At 37.9% G+C, this 15,991-nt stretch overlaps 1 long non-coding RNA gene across 1 annotated transcript in view; it reads right to left on the bottom strand.

Annotated features, from left to right (window-relative positions):
- Positions 1–15,991, bottom strand: part of LOC136371380 (uncharacterized) — a 107,238-nt gene that overhangs the window by 912 nt on the left and 90,335 nt on the right. The gene's annotated exons all lie outside the window — the stretch shown is intronic.

Here is a 15,991-nt window from a genome sequence, read left to right as displayed (position 1 = left end):
CTAAATTTTGCTGTTTTAAGGAGAAAATATATCTTCCCCTCAAGGGGATAGGATGAAAAGGGGGATGAGGAGAGAAGGGAAATCAGTGGAGCCTTTAGTGAATGTGGCAGCTTTACTAGAGACAAGTAGATTATGCAGGTGAGATAAACAAACCATCTGTCCCACCTAACCTCAGTGTTTCTGGAGTGCCTGCCATTTTTCTTTGCTGGAATATATGCAAAATGCTAAATCTCTGCTGATAAATTGCTCTTGTGCAGAGGGTTCCAACCCTTGCAGGATTTGAAATTTCAGGATTGCATAATTCAAGCACTTTACCCCAAACATAGTCCCAAACATGTAGCTCATGTAAATTATTGTTAAATATAAGGCCCCATGGAAGATAACAATAATCCTGTGCAATTAGTGCACACTGGCTTGCCTGTGCTATCACTTTTCATGGCAGTCCTAGCACCTCCAACTATCCTGTATAACTCTGAAAGCTCAAACTGGCTTTTCCTACATCTTAGTTAGTTTCTAAACCAGTTTTACTTTTTTCTTAATTAAGAAAAAAGCAACAAAAATGAAACAAACAAAACCAAAAAAAAAAACCCAAACAAACAACCAAATACTCCACCAAAACTAACACCCCAAATCAAACTCAAAAAATAAAACAACCCACAAACCCCCACAAAAAAACTCGACACAAACAAAAAAGATGTTTAATATGTATTCACAATCTCAGTGCTCTGTGGGATTTCTGAGATGACTGATGGCTTCCCGCATTAGCAGGTCTAGCACTGAACCATTTCTTCTATAATCCAACATATTTATACATTAGCATCCTAATAATCAAGCCAGTTGGGCAGTATGTGATCACAAGATAGATTTCAAATGGTACAGAGATTTCTTTACTGTAGAAAAAATGTCAGTGGTACCCTTTAAATGACAAAATATTTTAGTGTAGACAGGATAAATGTTTTCATCCTCCCAAAGCTATGTGTAGTACAATGTAGCATATGTGGGTAGTGCAATATTTCCAAAGTGTAAAATCCTGAGTCACTGCATGGAGCACATCTCCATGGATTGGCTCACTCATCCTGCTATAAAATTCTCCCTTCCAGCACTGAAAGTTGTCACTTGCCATACAGATTTGGCTTTTTTCAGTGTGATCACACAAATGTCATCTGAATCATCACTTGAATGCTGGAATCTCTGGCAAGAACTGCTGGTGATTCCCTTAGAAACCTCTCCTTGGGTGGGTAAGTGACCACAAATGATGAAAGAGAGGGGCAAAGACAGATTTTCCTTTCAACAGCAGTGCTTCCTGACACACGTTTGAGGACATGATAACATATTGTAAGCAGAGACTGCACTGCTCTGCTGAAGCTGGGGTTTTAAGCAATAGGGAAAATTGCTCAGGCAAACAGCGTGCTTAGTACTCAAATATCAGTTTCTTCCGTAATCTGAGTTCAGCAAATCTGTACAAGATCCAAGGTACTTTGCTGCCTGTAGTGGAGCTGAGGCACAACTGAACTGCAACGACCATTTCACAGAATTCCTGCCCAACAGCTTAAACCTTCCCTGAAAAGGTTTATTGTGCTAGAAGTTATACTGTGGCACATTTCCAGAGATGCCATTATCTTGGTGAAGAGGTTACAGAAACTCACCAGAGTCCCAAAGCCCTGTATTTTTCAGACTTTGAATCCTGCCCACTGAGGAGTTCATCTTTGCACACAAGAGGTGTCAGGAAATCCTATGCAATGTTTACCACACTGCCACATAGATCTGTGTTCCTATTCTCATGAGACAGCAGCAGTTCTTTCACCATAGGAGTGTAAAAATCAAGTCGTTATTGTCTGCAAGTGTTCATGCTGCCAAGGAATGGCTAATTAGCTTTAACTGCCAGCAGCAGCTCAGCTGGGGCTGGGGGTGTCACCAAAATTTACATTAAGAGTTAATCATTGCAGCTGAGTTTTGCCCTCTGCTACCTCCGAGAAACCAAGTCTTCCAGTAATTATACTTGACCTGAGCTGGTTTTTAATTTAAACACGCAGATGTGGCAAAAATTGTATGAAGATGCATGAGCCAAAAGAGGGTAACACTTTCAAAATGGGGAAAGAAAACTTATGCCTTTGGTGCAGGACTCTAAAGTCCATTGCCAAAACAACAGTGATGTAGCAGTGTTAAGGTTATTATGTGCAAATCCCTTTATGAATCTGGATTTCTGTGCCTAAGATTTGTCCACAAACTATAAAACAGGATATTCCTCTGTAAAAAGTAGAGGAGTCTGAGGTTTCACCTTACTCGATGCAAATTATGCTCTAGTCCTCACGAAAAGGACAACTCTTTCAGGCAATCTGGTGTCAGTGACCAAAATGTTTCATCATCCAAGGAAGAAAACCATAAGTGAATCATAATTAAGTAAAAATAGTAATTTACTACATTAGATCAATTCAGAGGTTACCACTTAAAATTTTAAACTACAATTATCAATTTATAATGGAAAGGGAAGTATGTCTAAGTTACCACATGAGAGTATCTCTTTCACAGAGGACACATTTTTATAATTATTTTAATATGCAATAATGAAACATGTCCATAGGAAAAGATTAACATAACAGAATATATATGCACAGCACTTTACGAATGGTATTTTAAACACCATAATTTTCCTTGTTCTTCTTGATGTTCATCTTATCATATACAGGAGACAATTTAAAATAAAATTACTAATGAGGAAATAAAGATGTACTGGGAGTTATTTTTGGCTAATATTTGAACAGAGCCATAAGGATACGTTTGTCCTCATTTCCTATGTAAAGTTTTAGTGGGTCATAATAATGAGGTTCATTACTACACGATTCGTTTGTGCACAGGGGGTCTCACATGCCCCAAATACAGCTGAGATCCTAATTGGACTACGTGCACAAATCAAGCTTCAGAAATCACAACAAAAAAAGGGATTTTTCTTTACCCTTTAATTTTTTTTCCCCCTACAACCTGCTCAGACCTTGCATTCTCCAGGCTCCTTGACTTTTGGCCTGGACTCACTTAACTCCCTGCTTGCCTCTGTTTTCAAATTTAAAAGCTGTTGGTATTATTTTCAACTACTGACTGTGTTCAATATCACTCTCCTTTTCCTCACCCCTTGTTTGTAAAAGATTCTATACTTTCTGGGTTTGACCTCTACATTTTCTCTTGGGAGAGTTTCTAACCCAGCAGGAGTGTTGGCGCAGAAATAACCTAACATTGCTAGTACTGGTGTTCAGCTCTGTATTTGACTAAACAACTCAGTGATGATTATTTCTATCAGCTTAAAATCATTTTGGAAAAGCCCATTATTGCTACTAAAGACTTCCTGTAGCTTCAGTGGCCCATTATATAATTACTGCAATTAAAGGGAATGAAATCTCTTATTCAGACTTAAAGCTAAACTAGAAAACAGGAAATTTTCTAAATGTTCACCTGTTGTCTCTCAAATCTAATGGGGGCAGGGGAGATTAATCAAGCATTCATTGATAGATATTTTTCCTGTATTTGGAGTCTAACTGCAGGTTCTTTTAATTTTTTTTTGTTTCTGGAACCCTGTGCAATTAACTAGTCTTCATATAGAGTCAAGCAGCGACTTGCACTGTGCTATGAAACGTGCCAGTGAGAATTGCACTCCATGTTGTGTTTTTAACGAATTTTACCCTTAAGAATGCTTTCCTGAAAAACAATCCAAAAAACAATCCAATAAAGAATCATTTGAAAAAGGGACGCAAACAACAGTGGTCGCTTAAGTTTCTTTATTATCCCAAGCTAATTCTCCAGAGGAATTTCCACAAAAGAGTCGACAGACACAATTCATGAATGTGCAACCACAGAACCCAGTTGTATCAGAACTTTGAGATCATCAGTCTCTCTGAGTCAGAACCAAGCAGGCTTGGAGGAGTACAAAAAACGCAACCTTTAATCATGACCAGAGGTCACTTTTCTCCTCTTTCCTTGATTTTCCTCCTTTCGATGAAAAAAGCTGTAAAAACTCCACACTTAAACAGAATTTTGGGAAAAGCCACTCTTAGCTTTTTTCTTATTGTTATTCCTGATGGTCGTTCTTCCACTATTAAAGGAAAAAAGTCAGTTAAAAATAATTTTAAACCAGTGTTACAAACTTGGATATCTTTTGTTCTTCAAAACATAGTTCTCTCCATCAAGAAGAAATACTCATTAGCATTTGTAAGTATCTAGGCTGAAGAAAAGATAACAATAGATACTTTTCCTATTATTTGCAACATATACAGAAAATTATGTCGTATTTGCCACTTCCCAAATAATAATGTTTTCTGCTGTTTGTAAATCATTCTATTACTATTTCTGGTTTTCTAAGGTTTTACACTTAGCCAATGCTCTCAGAAAAAGACAGCTAAATATAACTTGCCATATTGTTCCTCTCCATGAAGCAGATGACCTTGAAAGGCATCAGTAATTCCCTATTACAGAACTCATAATATTATGGTGCATCTTGAGGAAGCATCTGCTAATTAAACTAGAGTAACTTTTTTTAATGTTATGTCTTAAAAAAATTAAGTTTTGTCACATACCATGATAGGGTTAGTCTGTGTCATGGTTACAGGGCTAATAAATAGCAATAACATACAATACATTACATAGATACATGTGTTTAAAAGCCTGTAGTTTCCAGTTTAGGGTCTCTCTTCTTGCTTGTTATTACTTTTCTTTCCGAAGGTTAGTAGAGAGCATTAGGAACACTGCAAACGGCTGATGGTTCATGTACTGCACTGAACTTCCCCATTTGATACTGTGTAGCTCCCCTGAGCATCTTTGGTGGGTTTGGAGCCATATTACAAAGATTAATTTGGCTCAGATACCTTAGACCCTCACTTCTGTGCTGTTGTGTTAAAGAGCTATCTCAAAAGCATGTAATGGGCATGGTTAAACTCATATATATGCTATGGAAAGAAATATTAAAGTTTATGAACTTTCTGAGAAATGTACTTTTGTCAGCCAGCCAACACCCAAATACTAGAAGAATAAAGTGTAATAGAAATGAATGTAGCTGCTGAATACAGTAGCTTAAACCTGTTGTTAGGTTTCTTCCTTCTCAAATGATTAATCAAGGGCCAGTTCATTAAACGCAATTTAGTGCTAGTCATAATTTTGGTCAGCCATAACAGCTGAAATATTTTCCTCTCAATGCTTTGAAACAAACACATGAAATTTCCTGGTCTTACCTTATTAAAACAATTTTTGTCTGAAAAATTGAGGTGGCAAGTAAGTAATGAACACATAGACAAAATGGTTACAGCATGTTGAGTTACCATGGGGCACCTTGGGATATTGTCACAGCCAGAGAAAAATCTACCTCCTGAAGGACATGAAGTGTGTTGTGAAGAGAGTTTGGGCACCAAGGCACCAACACCTACAAGCATAATGCACAAAGGCCTCACTTACAGATAATTCAAAAAGGAAAATTTGGCCTCAAAAATTGCATTTAGCATAATGTAAGAAAACTGTTCCTAACCATAGGTACAGTATGGAAGCTGTATTTGTCTTGGAAGCTTATCAGTGATGGCCTGAGCAAGGAGTGTCTGCTGATCAGTAATAAGATCGAGCAAGGAGGGTCTGCTCTCCTTAGAGAGGAAGAATGCTGAGACCATCTTGACCAAACTATCAAACCCTGCCACAAGGAATGCAGGACACTCTCCGTGACTGAGGCTGGGAGCAGCAAGGATGTGCTGGCCCTGACATGGAACCAAGAGCTAGGAGTGGTGAGCAAACAAGCTAAGGAGCTCATAACACCTTCTCCAGCACAAATTTTTCTTATTAAATCTGATATCACAATCTAAAAAATGCATATGACAGATCGTCAATCACTTTATACTCCAAAAGGCCAGTCCCACTTTTGCACAGGGAGGACTTCTAAGATATCACCCCAGGGTGTGTGAAGATCCTTCCTTGAGTGGGAACATCCCTCAAGGTTACTCCTCAAGGCTGAACAAAAGATGTATGCCCATGGTGTCAGTATGGGGGTGAGTAACATCAAGCTCTCCTTAACAATTTTCCTGCTTTGATATAATTGCTTCAATATTGCTTCAAAAATAGTGCATTATACTAGTAGTTGTGGTTATGCATACTGTGTAGCAAACAATTCTGATTAAGTGTTTTTTCCTTAATCTTTATAATTATTATTATCAGTTAAAATAATTTAATATATTTACATAAATAAATTAGGTTGCCATCCTTAGTCCTGTGGACAAAATTGTATGAAGGTTCAATTACACCTGTGTAATCCTTTAGACATAAACCAATGACAAAATCTGAGACTAAGATTTGATCCAGCTGCACCCAGGTTCCTCTCTGAGAAGGAGTTTAGAAAGCAAAAGAGAGTCCTTTCTGCACCTCGTGACTGAAGAGGAGAATTTCTCTAATAAACTTTGTATGAACCTCCCACTCTGCCCACAACACATATTCTGCATAGCCACAGACAACACTTTCTGCCATGAAGACAGATTTTGCTGGCCTTTCTAGGTAGCAATCTCACTCAGTCACTAAAACATCTCAGCAACGTATTATTTTGGGTTTCAGAATACACTGCTTCTGTCTCCCAAAAAAGGTGCACCAACCCCTGAGCTGAATGCAAGCCTGGAGAAAAGTGAATCCCATCCCACCTCTTGAAGCTGTGCCTGCCCAAAAGAGAGACTGGTTATTTTGTGCAGGAATATAATTCTTTTTTAATTAATTGCTAAAAAAATTGCAGTTCACTGACAGATGGAAAATTTTAGTTATATCTTCCTGATAAAGCCTGAAAAAGCCACAGACATTAAACATTATTCAACAGACTTTGAAGTAATGACAGTGGGTTTGGGGTTGAATTATGGAGATTACAGTTGGTTTCCTGTATCTTCTCTATGCTCACAATTCTTGGTGCAAATACTTTGGAAAAACTCCCCACTGATGTTTGTGGACCTTGTCAGAAGGGATTTTACCTAGATAGCTCTATTACTATCAATTAATCTTTGATATGTTTTCCTGTCTGCCTGAGGGACTTCCAAATACATATGACCGTGTAGGCAGCCTGTAAAGCCATGCCAGGCACAGAGGAAACCACGTGTCTCAGGGCCACAGGCACTTATTTGTGGAACAGTGTGGAGAAAAAGGAGGGGGAAGGATTTTTTGAGGAGGTTCTGCCATGAGAAGTAGTAGTTGAAAAAACGGGACAGAGAACAAACCTGACCCAGACAGGGCTAAAGGCCAATTATGCCTGAATTTTCATTTGACTCAAACTAGTCTTCTTGAAATGAAAGCTGGTCTGAAACAAGAGGCAATCAAATTCTGAATACTGTCATCTCAATTATATAATTTCACAAAGCGTGATTAGCAAATTCTGCTCTTATATGCAGTCTACACTTTGCTCTACTGAAAAAAATACCACCTTGGGATTTTTAAATTGCCCCACCTAAGAGAGGTTGACCTCACAACTAATCGACAAGCAATTTCGATTGAAGCAATCCTCAGCCAAAAGGACATTGCATTTCCAACTCTGAAGGTGAGAGACACAGTGCTTCAGGCCATTGTTAATATGAACTGGTAATAAATAAATGCTGAATAAGGAGGAGGAAATAAATTCTGATTGCGAAGAGATCCCCAAATATGATACTTAAAGAATGACCTGATTCCAAGGTGACATCATCTTCTAAGAAAGAAAAGATGAAGGACTTAGTTGAGAGGTGGTTGCACGTACAGAAAGCTAAATAATATCTTAATGCTCTTCAGCTGCAAAGAGACTTCTAAGGTACACAAAGTGTAAGGGTGTGTAGCATACATAGTTTTCTCTTCATTCACTTTCACTCCTCCCAAGATGTTCACAATCAAGTTGTTTCTATTTCAATTTGTAAATTCTTTCCCTATTTCATTTTACTCCAAATTACCCCGGGATAAGGGCGCTTTTATGGTAGGGAAGTTGGGATAATGGAAATTCCTCACAGCTTGTCAGAAAAAAATTCCCTTAGGCTGTATGTAAGGAACAAAAGCTGTTAAAAAGAAAGGGGCAAAACATGAAATAGAAATGGCAAGGTGGATCTGATAAAATCTAAGGGAGAATTAGGATTTCTGGAATTAAATAGACAAATCCAATGAATCTCATTCTAGCAGGCTATTAGACAAAATGAAATAAGAATATTAGGAAGGTTAAATGCAATTAGAGAATTAATTAAAATTAATGACTATAATAATTCTCAGTAATTATCAGGATACAGTCAGCTAGATACTCACCTATCTCTATGCTGGTTCTTTTACTTGTGAGCAACTCTTTTTTTCCTGCACATATTCTTTTCCCACTTGTGTATTTCTGTCATTTTGACTGAAAAGCCTTTGGGACAGAAGACATCATCCACCTTTTGACTAAAAACCCTGGGCTATGTTATGGTAATGTTCTGAATAATCCCACCAAATGAAATAAAATTTAAAAAACCCTGTTCCCTCTGCAGAAACAATATTTAAATGGGCATTAAAATTATTGAAGAGAAGAAATAATTTTATTCTGGTTCCTTAGTTGCCAAGACAAAAATTGCCTTGTCTCTCCGTAAAACCAGAATTTCACTTCATTTACCTGAGAAGTAACTAGCTCTGGATTCACACCTTTTCATGAAATAATACAACAGGAGAGTCTAGAAATAAGAACACAAATCTCCTGTTCCTGTGTTTTCTGCAGGCAGAAGGGCTGGACGAGGTTGCAGGGACCCCACAGTGTATCCTTGCAGAAATGTGGAAGGCACTGGGACAAGGGGCTGGGATTTCTGAGCTCTTGGATTTCTGACTCTTGGAATCTTGCATCTGCCACGTTTCTAGGCTCCCAAATGAGAGTGAACTGGCCAGGAAGTTTCACAAGAGATGGAATTGAAGTAGGATAATTTGGCCAACCCAACTATGATCTTTCTCTGTTGATGTTCTAAATTACATTTTTAAGTGCATGGAAAGACATAAAGGAATTACTGCTCCAGCAGTAAAAGCTACCTAACTGGATAACTTTTGCAAACCAATGTTTTCCATTCAAGATTTTAAAAAAGAGTTGCTCAAAAATTTTGGAAAACAAAAAGAAAAGTCAAAGTCCTAAAGAACTGGAGAATGGCAAAGACTAAGAAAAGTAACAAACACTAACATTAACTCCTCCACTAGCTCAAATGCAGTAGAGACTGGCTGCAGAACAGTGATTTTCCAACCTACTGAACAGGTTCCATTTGACACAACAGTCAGTTTTGAGGCATGAACACATCCCAAAAAATCAGGATAATTTTTCCTCGTGACTAGATTGGTCATGATTTTTTCCTTGTTCTCAATGCTCATCCAGTTTCCAGATCTATAAAACAAAAGGACATCATCAGCAAATTTCCAAGTTTACCTGCAGCTTGATTGTGGAAGGAATCTCAACAGGCCATTTTATTTATTCCTCATTGGAATAAATGCATCAGTTTTCTCTTTGGCTTTCCTGACTCATCTGTCCACAAATACTTAAAATCCTTGCACGATGGAAACTCCACTATCTCTTTTGTCAAGTAATCTCAGTGTGTATCTCGGAAGTTTGAACTTTCCTTCATGCTTAATAGTATTTTTTTCCCATTTCTCTGATAAATTATAGTTTTTAGAACTTTAAAATCTCTGAGCTACTCAAATTATTAAGGTGAGGAACTCCAAACTGAGCACAACATTCCAGCTGAGGTCTTACCAGATCTGAGTACAGCAGAAAGATTACTTCATGATTTGACAGGCTATTCATGTTCTTTGTACAGCCCAAGGAAGAGTTTAATGTGCTTTGCAATAGCATGATATTTTTTGTGGTAGAAGGTATGTGACCTTCTATAGCTTCAGATCCTTTTCTTAAGTGCCATCAGCTAATGGGTTGTTTCCACCAACTTTTTTTTATACAGTAGACCATTTCAATGGAAATATACTACGTGGAAATTGCCCCTCAGTTTTCCATTATCTGGAGTTCTTTGGATCGTAGAAGCATCATGTCCTCTACAGATTTATAAAGTTTAATCTTTGTTTTGTCACCTATGTCATTAATGAAAATATCAAATAGAAATAGACACAGAACAGATTCTTGCAGGTAGCATTTCATAGAAACTTTGCATCCTATTAGTGAACAATTTGCACTATTTTCTATGGTGCCATTATATAACCAGTTTGCTATCCACTCTGTAATTGTTTCACAAAGAACACATTTTTATGCAGCTTTTGAAATAGTCAAGATTTTACTGAAGCCAACCAGGCCTGTTTGTTGAGGAAACAAAAGTGGAATACTGTGTTTAAAATCTCCAGTTCCCAATAAATTTGTGTAGTTGTCAATCCTTCATATTTCTAAGTTTTTACAAATGGTTGGATCATTTCTAGGACCTCAGCTTCAGTTGAATGGTCCACAATTTCTTCTATTTTCTTTTCTGTTTTAAAGATAAGTTCTATATTTGGCAACATGATTTGGGTTTGGGATTTTTTCCTGTGCTTTCATTGTGATACAATTTCCAATCATCTCCAGGCCTAGAATTTTCTCTCTTCCTGCTGCTTTCCTATAGGCCCCAACATTTGCTATTATTTGCTGTTCTCCATTTCAGGTCTCCTCTCACTGGTGACCATGTCTGTACCTCCCACTGTAGAGTAGTGGAATTACCCTTGCTTTTCTTTCCTCTACTCCCAATGGGCATATAGAATGAATCCCTATGCCCCTTGCTAGTTATATCTCTGTTTTGTGCTTTTCTGGTTTTGTCCCTCCTTTCCCTTTTTTTTCTGTTTTATATCTTTTGCCTGAAGAAATTTTTAGGTTTTTTATGCTTCTGTTTTGTAACTAAGGTCAACAAAACACTCATGAGTTAGCAAAACTGGTCACATAAGATTATTTTCATCTTCTCTTCAATTTGGGATATTTTCTGTTTATGTCCTTCACTTGGGGGAGTAGTGCAAATAATGAGAAAAGATTAATAGTCTCTTGCTTTTATTTAACTTCCATGTTTGATGCATTATCTCTGATAAATGAAGCCCTCATTATGGCAGATCCAGTTAGTTATATTCTTCTAATGTATCCTTTTCTATACGTATATTTGTGCAATGGTTGGTTAACAAGGGAACCCTCAGCCTGTTGATTTCCCCTTTTCCATTTCTCCTTTCTTGAGAGACAAAAAATTTCTTGAGAACAAAAAATTTCAATTGTCTCTTTTTAAATCAGGCAGTTAAATACCCAGTGTCCCTCCTGCCCCTGAAGAGTTGGTTTCAGAATAGGAGAAATGCATCCTGCTGGTATCTGGTATTATCTTTGAACACTCAAGAAGGCAGGCACAAACCACAATAATATTCTCAGATGTTTACAGGGTCTGACTCTGGTTCACTGTGACAGACTTGCTAATAGTTTGTTTTCCCATGACACTGGGGCACCAGCAAAGTGCAGCCGCCCACAGCCTGCCGGGCTGCACACAGTTCGGGAACCTCTGGGGGACACACACAGTGCAAGAACCACGCCATAGCAATTGGGTGGCTGAAACCACCCAAAGGTAGTGTCACCCTTGTCCACAGGGGTCTTCTGAACTTCTCAGGAATAAAATGTTGTCCTGCTTTGTTCAGGGATAGACATGGAGTCTCCTTCCTGTGACAAGCTGAGTCAAAATGGGCACAGATCTGGGTGCAAGATCAAGAACCTATAAAGTAAGGAGAAGAAACATCTAAAAGAGATGAGATTATAAAATTAGCAAATTCTGTGTGAAAGAGAAAATTTACAGGGCTCATGAATTTGTAGGTGTATTTCTAGTTGTAGATCATAAACAGGTATTACTACAACTGCAAGTATAGAAATAAATGCAACAATCTGGACACTTTTATATTCAGAATAAAAACAGTGAAATTGGCAGTACGTTTCATTTGGATTCAAGAACAGTATTGGACCCTTAGGTCCCTAGATAGGGCACCAAGCACACAGACATGCCCAACCATCTTCTCCTTTCTTTGCTTCCACAGCTTTTAAAGAGTGACCAATTCATAGTCTTCAACTGCCTATTTCAGGATTCTCTCACAAAAATTATTATTGGTATAGTCATAAAAAATGAACTCACTGATAGCAGTTATACACTGATCAGTCCATCAAAGACTTTAGGGGCATCTTTCAGTATTTCAACACCTTCTTTCAGACAACTTCCATAAGACAAATTATTACAGGAATATGCTTTTAAAACTGTTGAGGGAGCCCTATGAATTCTGTCTAAACATCTATCCTTAAAACCCCTGCCTTTGTGTTGCTAAAATTGTTACCAGCTTTATTACCAGCAATGTCATGAAACTGTCTTTCCTGGATAAGAAATCCTTTTCAGGTCAGACATTTTTAGAGTGCCTCTTACTTTATTTAAGTGTTAGTTACACTTAACAGGCAAGCTGTGAAACCACAGAATTTGTGAGTTAGTTTTCATTGGTATCTTCTGCAATTGTGTATTAATCAATGCACAGCCTGTTCATATTTGCCCATATTTGAGTGTTCAGTATACTCTGTATACTGAACATTTAGAAAACTCTTACCATGTCCATATTGAGTACAACATGAAATTTGACATTCTTCCTTAGATTTTCATGAGTTAAACTACTCCCATACTGACTTTTAAAAACAATAGCTAAAATGGTGAATTTTCTCTTTCCTTTTCCCCAAGCAGTTAAACAAAAGGCCCTTCCCTGCTAGAGTGCAGAATTTGCACAGTTAAACTGCAGCTGTTTCTCATATGGGTGAGCTCCAGAGATGTTATGAGGGATTCAGACCCTGGGAGGAGTCAGGCACAGAAGAAGAAAGCTCTGTCTCAAGTAATTTCCTGCCTTCTTAGTTATTATAAAATCATACAATAATTATGAAAAAAGCTCTTTAAGGTTTCTTTGAGGCTTTTTATCTGTGCTGTCATTTTTTTTTAAATTGAAGAATTTTAAATACCTGCTATTTTTTGGATTTTAAAAAAAGAGGACAGATAATATCACAGAAATATCTTAGTATATAATTTGGTTTACTGTATAAATTATATGTACTTCTTCAAATAAGAGAAATAAGAGACTTTTCAAATAATATGCAACAATTGCCATCTGTTTGCAACAGAACAAGTACTAGGGAAAAATAATTAGATTACTTCTTTTTAGTTCCACTGATTATGTTTTTTTAAGTGCAGTTTCCTGAGAGAAAAAGGCTGATATAGTACTCTTTATCTCTCTCCTCAATTTTGAAACCATTGCAAATTTCAAATAAATTTCATAGAAAGTGAGAGGTTCCAAAGGTATCTAAGTTCCTCCAGCTTGAACTAAAGACTACAGTGAAATAAACTATGAAATGTCTATAAAATTATGATGAGCTTTACCACTACCCTAGATTCCACTTTTCCTTCAATGAAACACAGTGAGGAAAGCTGCAAATCTGCGCTCAAAGGAGTGAAAAATAGCAAGAAGTTGAAGTGTCCAGGGCAGCCCTGGTTCCTTGGGCTAGAAGCAGAAAGGAAAAGACATCCAGGAAGGGAGATGGGGTGGGAGTTGTCCCTCCTGGCTTATGCCTCATCTCCCAGCATGAAAAGGAAACATCCCTGGGTGACACATCCAGCTTTCATCCTATAGCAATGAAACATTGGTTGAACTCTAACACAAAGCAGTCAAGAATAAGACAGAGAGATCACCCCTTGAGACTTCATCACAGTATGAGTTGGCTTTGTGAAGTTTTATTTTAAAGAATTAGTCATCATAAGCAATGATGGGAAAAGGGTCTTTTCCACCTCCTCCTTCTCACATGACAGAAAGTAGAATTTTTTAATGAACACTTTACACAGTTTGTTTATTTTCTTGTAACAGGACCAAAACCTGATCTCCCTGAAGTGTATTAATGGCCAGAGACACTACTCACCTCCACCAATGCAAATGTTGCACTGTTTCCAGCCTTCTTTCCTTATTTGTCTCCATTTAATTATGACAAATGTCTCACTTCCCATGACTTCAATACACCCAAAGGAATCAATTTGGGGAAAATAGTGGGGAATAAGTGCTAATGATCTCAGAATCAGATTTTTTTAAGAATTATTTATTTAATACAGAGCATAAATTATGCATGGAAGGTGCACTGTCAGAACCTGGAGGTTATTGATATGTGGGACATCCCAGCAGAGCCCTTTTGAGGTCTATATTCTCTCAGTGTTTGCTGACCTACCAGAGGTGCATAAGTTTGTTGACACCTACAACCTACTTAGCATTTATTTCTTATGTAAGCCCAAAGAATATCAGGAGAATAATTATTCTTTCACCAGCCTCAGAGTGCAGACAAGCCAAATCCATGATCCATGTATTCAGCAGTTCAAGCCCTTATCCAGAACATGGGAGTCAGGAAAGCAAAAATATCTGCTCTGATGAAAAGAAAACTTGGTGCACCTTGGTGTAAATGGTTGGAGGAACTTGATGTAGGACTTTCCCCTGCCCAGGCTATTTTACTTGAATGTTCATTTGCTGAGGAGTAAATATGCATCTGGGAGTAAGTTCACATAGTGTTGCATTTGGCCCATTTGACCAGGTGCTATGGAAATAGTTTAATCCCTGCTCCAGTGACTTGGTACAATATTTCAAGATCTGCACATGAACAGTCACATTCTTGATGACTATTGAGGAAAAAATAAGCAGAATGTTTAGGAAAAATACAAAATTACAAAACCTCACCTTCTGGTTTCCAAAATAGCTAAGCATACAAGGCTGGAACAACTTTACCGGGATTATATAAGTGTCTGTAATCTCATATTTTGGAGTATTTCAGAAAGACAGGAGTAAGTTTCCTAAAATGAGTCATTTGGACAAAAGAAGGGGGAAAGAGACATTTCTAAATTTAATGATTATTTAAGAAACCTAATCCTCTTCCCAGTTGTCTGCATGCTTACCAAAGTGGAGATTACCTTAATAAGTCAGGTGGTCTACTTCCAGACATGAAGGGATATCAGTGTTTTCCTTTCTGGAAGACAGAATTATTTGAGCTGATGGTTTATGACAGGACTTGGCTGCTCATATTTTACTCCCTGTAAGTAAGAGGCCCCAGTGCTGGCCTGAGAAGGCAGTGGAGAGCAAGCAAGGTTGAATTAAGTTGAGCAGCTCAACATACGTAGCTCAACATTCTTCCAAAATCAATTAAGACTTCTCAGTTTTGGTCTTGGAAACTTTCCCATGCTTGTGTAGAAATCCCTGAAATAGCTCTTACTGCATGTTGCTCACCTTAAATGTACCTTGGGGTACCTAAAATTAAATGCTATTGAATTTAGAGTCTAGTCTGATCTCTTTGAAACTTCTGCTACCAAATAATGAAGACACAAACCTGCACCTCTTAAGGCAGACTGGTACTCTGTCAATTTTTCAGCCTTATGTCAGCATGAAAAGCCCAAAGGGAGAAGGTTTTTTGTCAGCTACTTCAGAAGCCTGAACAAAAAGCAACACGTTAAAAGGAAAAAAAAAAAAGCCAAAATAACTATGTCATTTAGATATAATTTAAGACAAGGAGCGACAAAGTAGAAGAAAACAGATATTATGAGGGAAGAGAATAATTCATGATGGGACTGAAGGGAAAAAGGAGGGTGTCTTTGGGAGGACAGAAGTTACCAGGATGCAAAGTTGAATGGCACTGGATTACTGAGCAATCACATGTCATTTCTGCCAACAGCATAAAGTGTCCTTGGAAGAAAAAAATAAAATGGGAGCAGTAAGAGAGTGCAGGATCCAGAAAGTTCCATTATCAGTGGATTTGTAACCCATTTTCATGAAGTTTGTTGGTGCCACACTCTCCTGGAGGGGGTCTGTACCTCAGAGAGTCCTCTAAGTTCATGGCAGCACATGCAGGGACACAGCAGAATCCCCCAGAGCAGAGCTGCCTCCCAGGCAGCAATGCAGCTGTTTGCTGGGTAACAGCTGTCTGTGCAACAGTATGGCTGTTGTTATTAATTAACTACAAATTCAGTAGATGGCTTCCAAACAGAGTACAACAGTCTAT

The sequence above is a fragment of the Sylvia atricapilla genome, chromosome 1, assembly GCF_009819655.1.
Source record: "Sylvia atricapilla isolate bSylAtr1 chromosome 1, bSylAtr1.pri, whole genome shotgun sequence".
Classification (NCBI taxonomy): Eukaryota; Metazoa; Chordata; class Aves; order Passeriformes; family Sylviidae; genus Sylvia; species Sylvia atricapilla.
This window is presented reverse-complemented; position numbering and strand designations above follow the sequence as displayed.